Genomic DNA, 7,874 nt, shown 5'->3' on the forward strand with positions numbered 1-7,874 from the left:
TAATTTTTGGCATTTTTTGCATTGGTTTGTCTTTGTACCGCATCGCAGAATTATTATTGATAAGGCCTTAATCTTTAAAGTTGACATTTGAAGTTAATTAGGAACAAAGTGGAGGAATATGTTTTAATAGAAAATAATTCTCACAAACATTTTAAATAACAAAATCAAAGAAACATTACTAGTACCTATATTATTTTTATGAAAAAACTTAAAGTTATGGTTTAAAGCTAATTAAACAGGACAAAATGCCGGGTTGAATTTTGGTGCATAATTGCCTATATTTTATAACAAAAATTTAAAAACTTCTAATTTTAATAATATAGGTATGTACTTACATAATATATGTATATGTACTAAGTATATGTATATTATACTTCCTGCTTAAGTTATTATAAAATTGGATTTTTATATACATGTAGGTAGTACATATTCACATTTTTATAACATTTATTACTAAAATCTTGGATCCGCAAATAATTAACACTTTTAGAAGAACAAAAAGCAAATTATTCTAATACTTATACTTATATGTACATCACATACATATAATCTATATAATCTAATACACCTGTACACCCTGTATATATAATCTAATACAATAGAAATACGAATTATTTTAATTTACAGCTATATAATTGATACACTTAAATGTTAAATGTAAACTCAAATTGTAGGATTTTTCATAAATATGAGAATACAGGGTGTCTCAGATTAAAAAAAACATAAATTTAAATGCAATTAATGGGTATTGTTTTCTTAATTTTCTCCCTAAAAAATCCACAAACTAGTTAAAAAAATGAGCGGTTGACAAAAAAATTGCAAATAAAATATGCACATTTTTAATACAGCGTGTCCCTGGATGAACGTAGTCGAAAACCATTTACAAAAGAATTGTTTTCGAAAACAAGAAATTATAAAATCTCGCAATTTGATAGGGATGGGGAGGCATACGACTTAAATATTTTTATGCTGGTGGCACTTCCGGTTATACAGGAAGTTAATGCTCATTAGCTTATGTCTATACAGTGTGTCCCACTTAAAGGTTAGCCACCCCAAATTTTTGTTTCTTGACCAATTTTCAAAAACTTTTTTTTGTTGGATAGATGGTCAAAAATGGCACTTATAAGCCAAGTTCGACCACCGAACGAAAGTTAGCCACCCCAAATTTTTGTTTCTTGACCAATTTTCAAAAACTTTTTTTTGTTGGATAGATAGTCAAAAATGGCACTTATGAGCCAAGTTCGACATTTAGAGAAAGCAGGTCATGGCCTACTGTATTCAAGTTTGAAGTGCGAAAAATCGAGAAGTAGTATTAGCGATATTTATTTTTGAAAAATGGTACTGGATTATTGTTCAGGACCACTTAAAAAATAAGTGTACCAAATTTGGTACAGGGTGTTGAAATAAATTGGAGTCAATAGTAATCAAATTTTAGTAATAATAGTAAAAAACATTCATTCATGAATGTTTTTCGTAGATCAAATTTAACGTAGAATCAAAAAATTAAATGAAGTGTAGAGCGTACCTTTTAAAATAAGGAAGTTAGCAACAACTTATGGTATAACCGGAAATGCCATCACCATGAACATATTTTAGTCATGTCTCCATTAGCCTTATTATGTTACCAACTGAAAAAATTGTTTTCGATATATCGATTGCGTCAGTTCGTGGGACACCCTGTATAATGAAGAAAGCTTGATAATAACAAATAGTACGAAAAACTACTTATTTTTTAAATTTTTTAGTTTTTGTTTGTGTTCTTTTTTTAAAGGCTCGTCCCATTTGCAAAATTTAAATATATTAGTGATAACCAAATGATGCACTAAAAAAAGTTTGTGTGAGTAACAAGAATCGTCCTTACTTCCTAGCCAAGTAGAAATCTCTTTATGAGCAATAATTTTGTTCTTTATTTTGAGACTCAAACAATCTTGCGCTTTATATTCAATAAAATATTTTTTGGACAAAATAAACATCTTTTGGACTAAGCCCGAAATTTCTTCGGATGGCACAATTAGAAAAAGTCTTTCCTCTCCATAATTTTTGTTCAATAAAAAGTATTTTTTGGGATCCGATTGGTGGGTAATTAGATCTTTATTCTGGAATTTAAAACTACACTCTGAACAGTGGAATTTATCTTAAAGTTTTTTTAGTAAATATCCTGTATAATATTCAGTTGCGCCTTCTTCCAACGTGGACAACTGTTGATCATTTCTAAATAAATCTAAGTTTATATTACTGGAAACTTTTGATTTAAACATTTTTTCTTTCACTTTTATTTCTTTCCCATTATCTTCAACGTCACCAGATTCAACGAGCTTAGTATCAACTACTAAGTTATTTTCAGATCCTATCAAGATTGATTGATTGAACAACTTATGGTATAATCTTCTTGACAGTTTGCAGATTTTGACGGATTTAAAAGGCTAGTGATACTTAAAGTAGTGATACGAAAAGCCAAACGGAATGCTTTGGCCGACGGATTTAAATTCCATCCATCTCGCTGGCGTAAAATTGAGAAGAAATTTTCAATAAAATTTTGATTTTAACTTTTCGGTTAAATACATTTAAGTGCATCTTTCTTTTCGTCCTCAAATAATTCAATAATACAATTTATTGTTTGGATTATACCATTAAAGCATGGCGGCTCTGACACAATTAAAGTTTCAGACTTTTTAGATTTTTTATTTTTACGTGCCTTAGAAAGTTTGATTAAATTACTAAATATGTATCTACCCTTATTCAAGATTTCAATAACTTTTGTATGTTTATCGCTAAGGCCACAACCAAACGGATTTTTATCATATAGACGTTCACTATATAGAGCATCAAAAAGATCATTCATAAATAAAATAAATTCTGCAATGTCAGTTTCTTCCTTTTCATCGATTTGTTTGTTTTGTGCACAAGTATTTATCGCCGCCGCCATGCTTTTTGAAAATATATGAAGAGCTTACTTGCAGGACATCTTTTCAAAATTATTGGGATTTAAATGTTTATCCGAAATCTTTGGAAGGGCTCTTGCTGTTGATGACGATTTGTCAATTAGATAAGTTTTCCTAATAATATTAAAGTTAATAATTTTGTCAGAAATTTTAAACATGCCCGTTAAGATATTATTGCTCACACTTTTAAATAAATGGGGTACATCGTATAAGGCAAATATTTTATTATTATTTGTATAAAAAAATTGTTTACTTTTAGTTACGCCCAAAAGAGTAAGTGCCGCCCTGTTATTGGATCCTTGGTCACAAACCATAGGATTTATTCCGAAGGCAACGGAATAAATCCTATATCCATAATACTTTTCAAATTATGTTTAATTAAATCTGAAAGTTTCTCGCTTTTAACACATTGGCTTGAAAAATAATAGGATATCGGAAGTTTCCAATTCTTATATAGGCCTTTAATCGAAAATACGAGAGAATGTGTTGCTTTTTTTGAGGAACGCCCTAAGACACCTAAATCTTCAAATCCTTCAATGAGATCGAGTTTTTTGTTGTATTCAATTAGTTTTTTAATGCTTACCTCGTCAAAGGCTAACAGGCATTTTTTTTTCATTTTTGGTCATACCCTCACATTTTTTTTTAAATGATACTTTAAACCGTTGTCAATATCTGTTTTAAATAAATTTTCGCTCATCCATCTTCGTATTGTTGAAACGGACGGTAAAATAAAACCTTTACGCCTCAAAAACATATATGCCGCAGGAGATTTATAAAAAATTGACACAGACACTTCTTTTTCCCTGTTGTTCCATTTTTTTCTAGACTGTCCATTTAATTGCATCAAAATAAATGTTTTTGGTACTACTGATAGAAATGTTAACAACGGCATTACTTTTGAAATTAAAGATTTATTATTTTTTTGTTGTAACTGTAAAAGTCGCATACGGAATTTATTTTTTTTTAATTTACTTCCGAGAATTTTTATTTGTTTTTTTAACATTAATTTTCTTGGCGTCATTGTATGATTTGGAAGTTTAATTATTTCCTCTAGTTTTTTTGTATTATGATCGCCTTCGTTTAAATGTTATTTTTTCGTTACATTTTCGTTGGTTGTCGGACTGTCTGTAGGTAAAGCCCGTTTTTTCCCCGAATAGGTCCTTTCTGGTGATAGTACTTTTAAATGTTCATCTGTTGGGAAATATACGTAGGGTATTGCATTTGTTTTTAAATAACGCCGTTTTTCCGTCCGAAAAGCGCTGTCCGCAAAATGTCTCTCAGACAAGTGTTTATTTTTCAGGATTTCTAGATCCATACCAAGTAACGTTGCGTTTCCTGAAATCGGTAAATAATAAAAATACCGTTTGATGATTAATTTTTATTTCGGGTGTTGCATCGCCAAGAGGGACCTTAGGAAAATATTGACTCTCCTTGTAGAGAGAAAAAATATTTAAGTTAATTAAAGAATAATAAAATCTACCAACAAAATAACTTTTATTTATTTTAATTGGTCTGTTTAGAGGTACTGCTCAAAGTAAAAAGCCAAATGACTACTGTATTTACTACCTATACAGTAGTCATGTATAAAATGACAAACTTAATTGACAACTTAATTGACAAACTTAATTTATTTAACGGTCCACTAGTCAAGATAAAAAAATGTTGGTTGTTACCTGTAAATACATTGCAATAAAAAAGATAATTTTTTAATTTTTATATAGATTTTTGGCTATAAAGCTTAATAAAGTTCACAGAATCGGCGTGAATTGATATATATGTCAAAGGTATTTTGACTATCAAAGTAACAAGTGGTAGAGATTTAAGCTATTTAAATAAGTAAAAAATGTCTGTGCGTAACGTGCTATTTTATTGCTGTGCTATTTTATAGGCTGTAGATTTTAGTGCTCTTTAATAAATTTTAATAATTTTTTCTCTAAGTTAAAGAGGAAAGCCAATCCCTATAAAAAATAACATGGGATTTCCTGTATCCCACTTAGCAATGGCAACACTAAGTATACAAAACTGCATGAGTACAAAAAAACAATGGCGCGCAAAAGAAAAATTCTATCAAAAATATTTATATCAACGATCCCATCCTCAAACTTCCCCAAAATCGGTATCATAGGTAGGTATTATACCTATTTAAAAAGAAAAGCGTAACTTATATTTTTTGTCAACCTGATGATCTAAATTCGCCGATTCCCTAATTTTTGAGTTTGTATACTTTAAAGTTGGTCAAGATTAGAAGATTCAGTATAATAAAATAAAATAATATATTTTTCGCCTTCACTCAAAAAGTTCACTTTATTGACTTTTACAGATGAGGCAGTAAAATGATTAATAGGAAGTAAAATGATGAAGTTTACTACACGAGCTTTAGCGAAGGCAGTAATTTTAAAACACCTATTTTACTCTAATAAATAACTATTATTATTTGTTATGGTACTATTTTTAAGGTTTTATCTCAAAGTAATTATTGTTTTGTAATTTGACTATTTAAACCGGTATTATATATTTTTATTCTTTAAATTTAATTTTCAATATTCAAACTCAAAAATTAACTTTGTAAACCACCTCATAGTTTTACCACCTTACACATTTTTCATTTACCTAAAAGTCACAAAATTATAGTTTTTGATTAACTGTAATTTTCATTGCCGAATAGTTCCCAATTAAAACTTATAGATATATGATAGATATAGATTGTAGGTGATGTTCATTTCACAGGTATTCAGCTGTAACTTTGCGTAAAAACACACGTATTTATACCTGGCTCTTCTAGGAGCCACAGTTAAAGACCCATGAAACGTTAGGTACAAGGTGTTCCATTTAAGAGGAAAAACGGCATATTTTTTGTTTTTTCCGTATATTTACAAAATTGAAGATAGCCAATCGACGTATTTTAACTCGAAGAATTTGAAAATCGTAATAAGAAAACAATGTCGTCAGTCTTTTTTGTTTTTGTATATTTAAAAAAATTGAAGATGGCCATCTTCAATTTTTTTAAATATACCGAAAAGTCAAAAAATATGCTGTTTTTCCTCTTAAATGGAACACCCTGTACTTACTTACTCAGGCTTTGTTAAGGTTGAGTATGTTTAGAGAACTCTAGGACTTACCGCAATTTAAGATCCAACGTTCGCAAATACTTGGATTTTTATAAAAAAATTTAAACATCTTTAACGCAGGATTCTCTCTTCTAGTTAGCCTACAGTCATAATATTGGCATACATTGCTCGACATTATGTATTACAGAACCAGTGACAAAATTTTAAAAAAAATACAGAATTATTTGTAAATAAGTTTTGTCAAAAATCGACGGAGAGCTTTGCCGGTGTTGATAACCTGTATCGATACGTCCGTCACAAGAGCGAATAATAAAAATAATATTGTGTTGCTCAGCCGAGTTGCAGCCGCCAAATTAAATTTTGCAACACAGCCAAGCGATCGCCCAGATTTCAACGCGTAATTTCACCGATGTAACCTCGCTCGAAAAGCGGGGATCCTTTTAGGTGGTCAAAAAATTTACACGGGATGGATTTTCTATAGTTTACTACTATTTTCTTTGCTTTGTTTTAACTGAAAGAGCTGATCTCCTTGTTGGCTCAGCAATAAATGGTCTCACAAAATTTATCAATTGTCGGCAAACTGGCTTACTTAACCGGAAAAACCTGATTTGATTGAATGAAACCTGATTGATTGAAAACTTTTTGTCTGACAGCATAAAAGGGTCAGTTTGCACAAGAATATTCCTTTTCATTGTGGAATAAGTCTTCAGCCTCCTCAACATTGTGAATGATTTCCCCCCATAATAGGACTTGATTCATATCCATTATTTTATGTAATAATAACCACAAATAGACAATTAATGTATTTACACGACCACAACACAACAACAGAAAAAAACAATAAACAATAAAAAGCGACACACAGTACAATTATTTAATAATTTATTAAAATATTAATATTTACTTTATCAAAACAAAGCCACAATAAAGGTTATGTCTTCTTTTAAAATCATGCGCATCCATTCGGCGATCGCTTTCTTTCGTTCCCCGGAAACAAACTAAGTGAATCATTAGGGAGTAAAATTCTACTGACTTTTAATAGAACGGAATTCAAGAATACGAAATTTGCGCTCTCAGTAGAAACAGGCCCACTTTCTACTGCCTTTTCTATTCTATCACCGTCAAGAATAGGGGTCCTAAGCGTCAGTTCGCGTAGAAACACGAGGTAAACGGGAGTTTTTGATTGACCTCCGTTAAATATCGTCTTCGGATGACACATTATAGATGTCACATATTATTTATTTATGTCATGTATATGAAGGAAATAAAAGGAGAGAGAAGAGAAGATATTAGGTTCGTGATATTTTTCGTGCAAGGCTAGTAGAAGGTGAATTGAAATGAAATGAAACATATGAAATAAAACATACCCTATTTAAGTGCTTGCAACAGGATGAACGAAAATTTTACAAATATTTTCGAATGTCTCCAGAAAAATGTAACCAGCTGTTACAGCTTATACATTTAAATATAACGAAACAAAATACCAAATTTCGGCAAAGAATTGGTCCACACGAAAGGTTAACCGTCTTTTTGAGGTAAGTGTTTAATATCGTTCAATATTAGGCTACAAACTACTCTTATTTTAAGCTGCTTTTTTAGAAAAATAGTTTTAGATAGTTCGATTTAAACTCTGTAAATGTCTGTCTGTATTTATTATAGTGTTCATATCGAACTAGTATTGTTAATAACTAAGTCAACTATTTAGCTAGGTTTTATAAGGGCTTAATCGGAATAATGAAACTATACATATTATTATGAAAATGTAAATACGTTAATTATTCTCCTAGTTTTTGTATAATTTTTTTAGTATTCTGTAGTTAAAGTTGATTCGTAGGGTTTCTTTAGGGTTCTACTTACGTTTGGT

The sequence above is a fragment of the Anthonomus grandis genome, chromosome 20 (assembly GCF_022605725.1).
Source record: "Anthonomus grandis grandis chromosome 20, icAntGran1.3, whole genome shotgun sequence".
Lineage (NCBI taxonomy): Eukaryota > Metazoa > Arthropoda > Insecta > Coleoptera > Curculionidae > Anthonomus > Anthonomus grandis.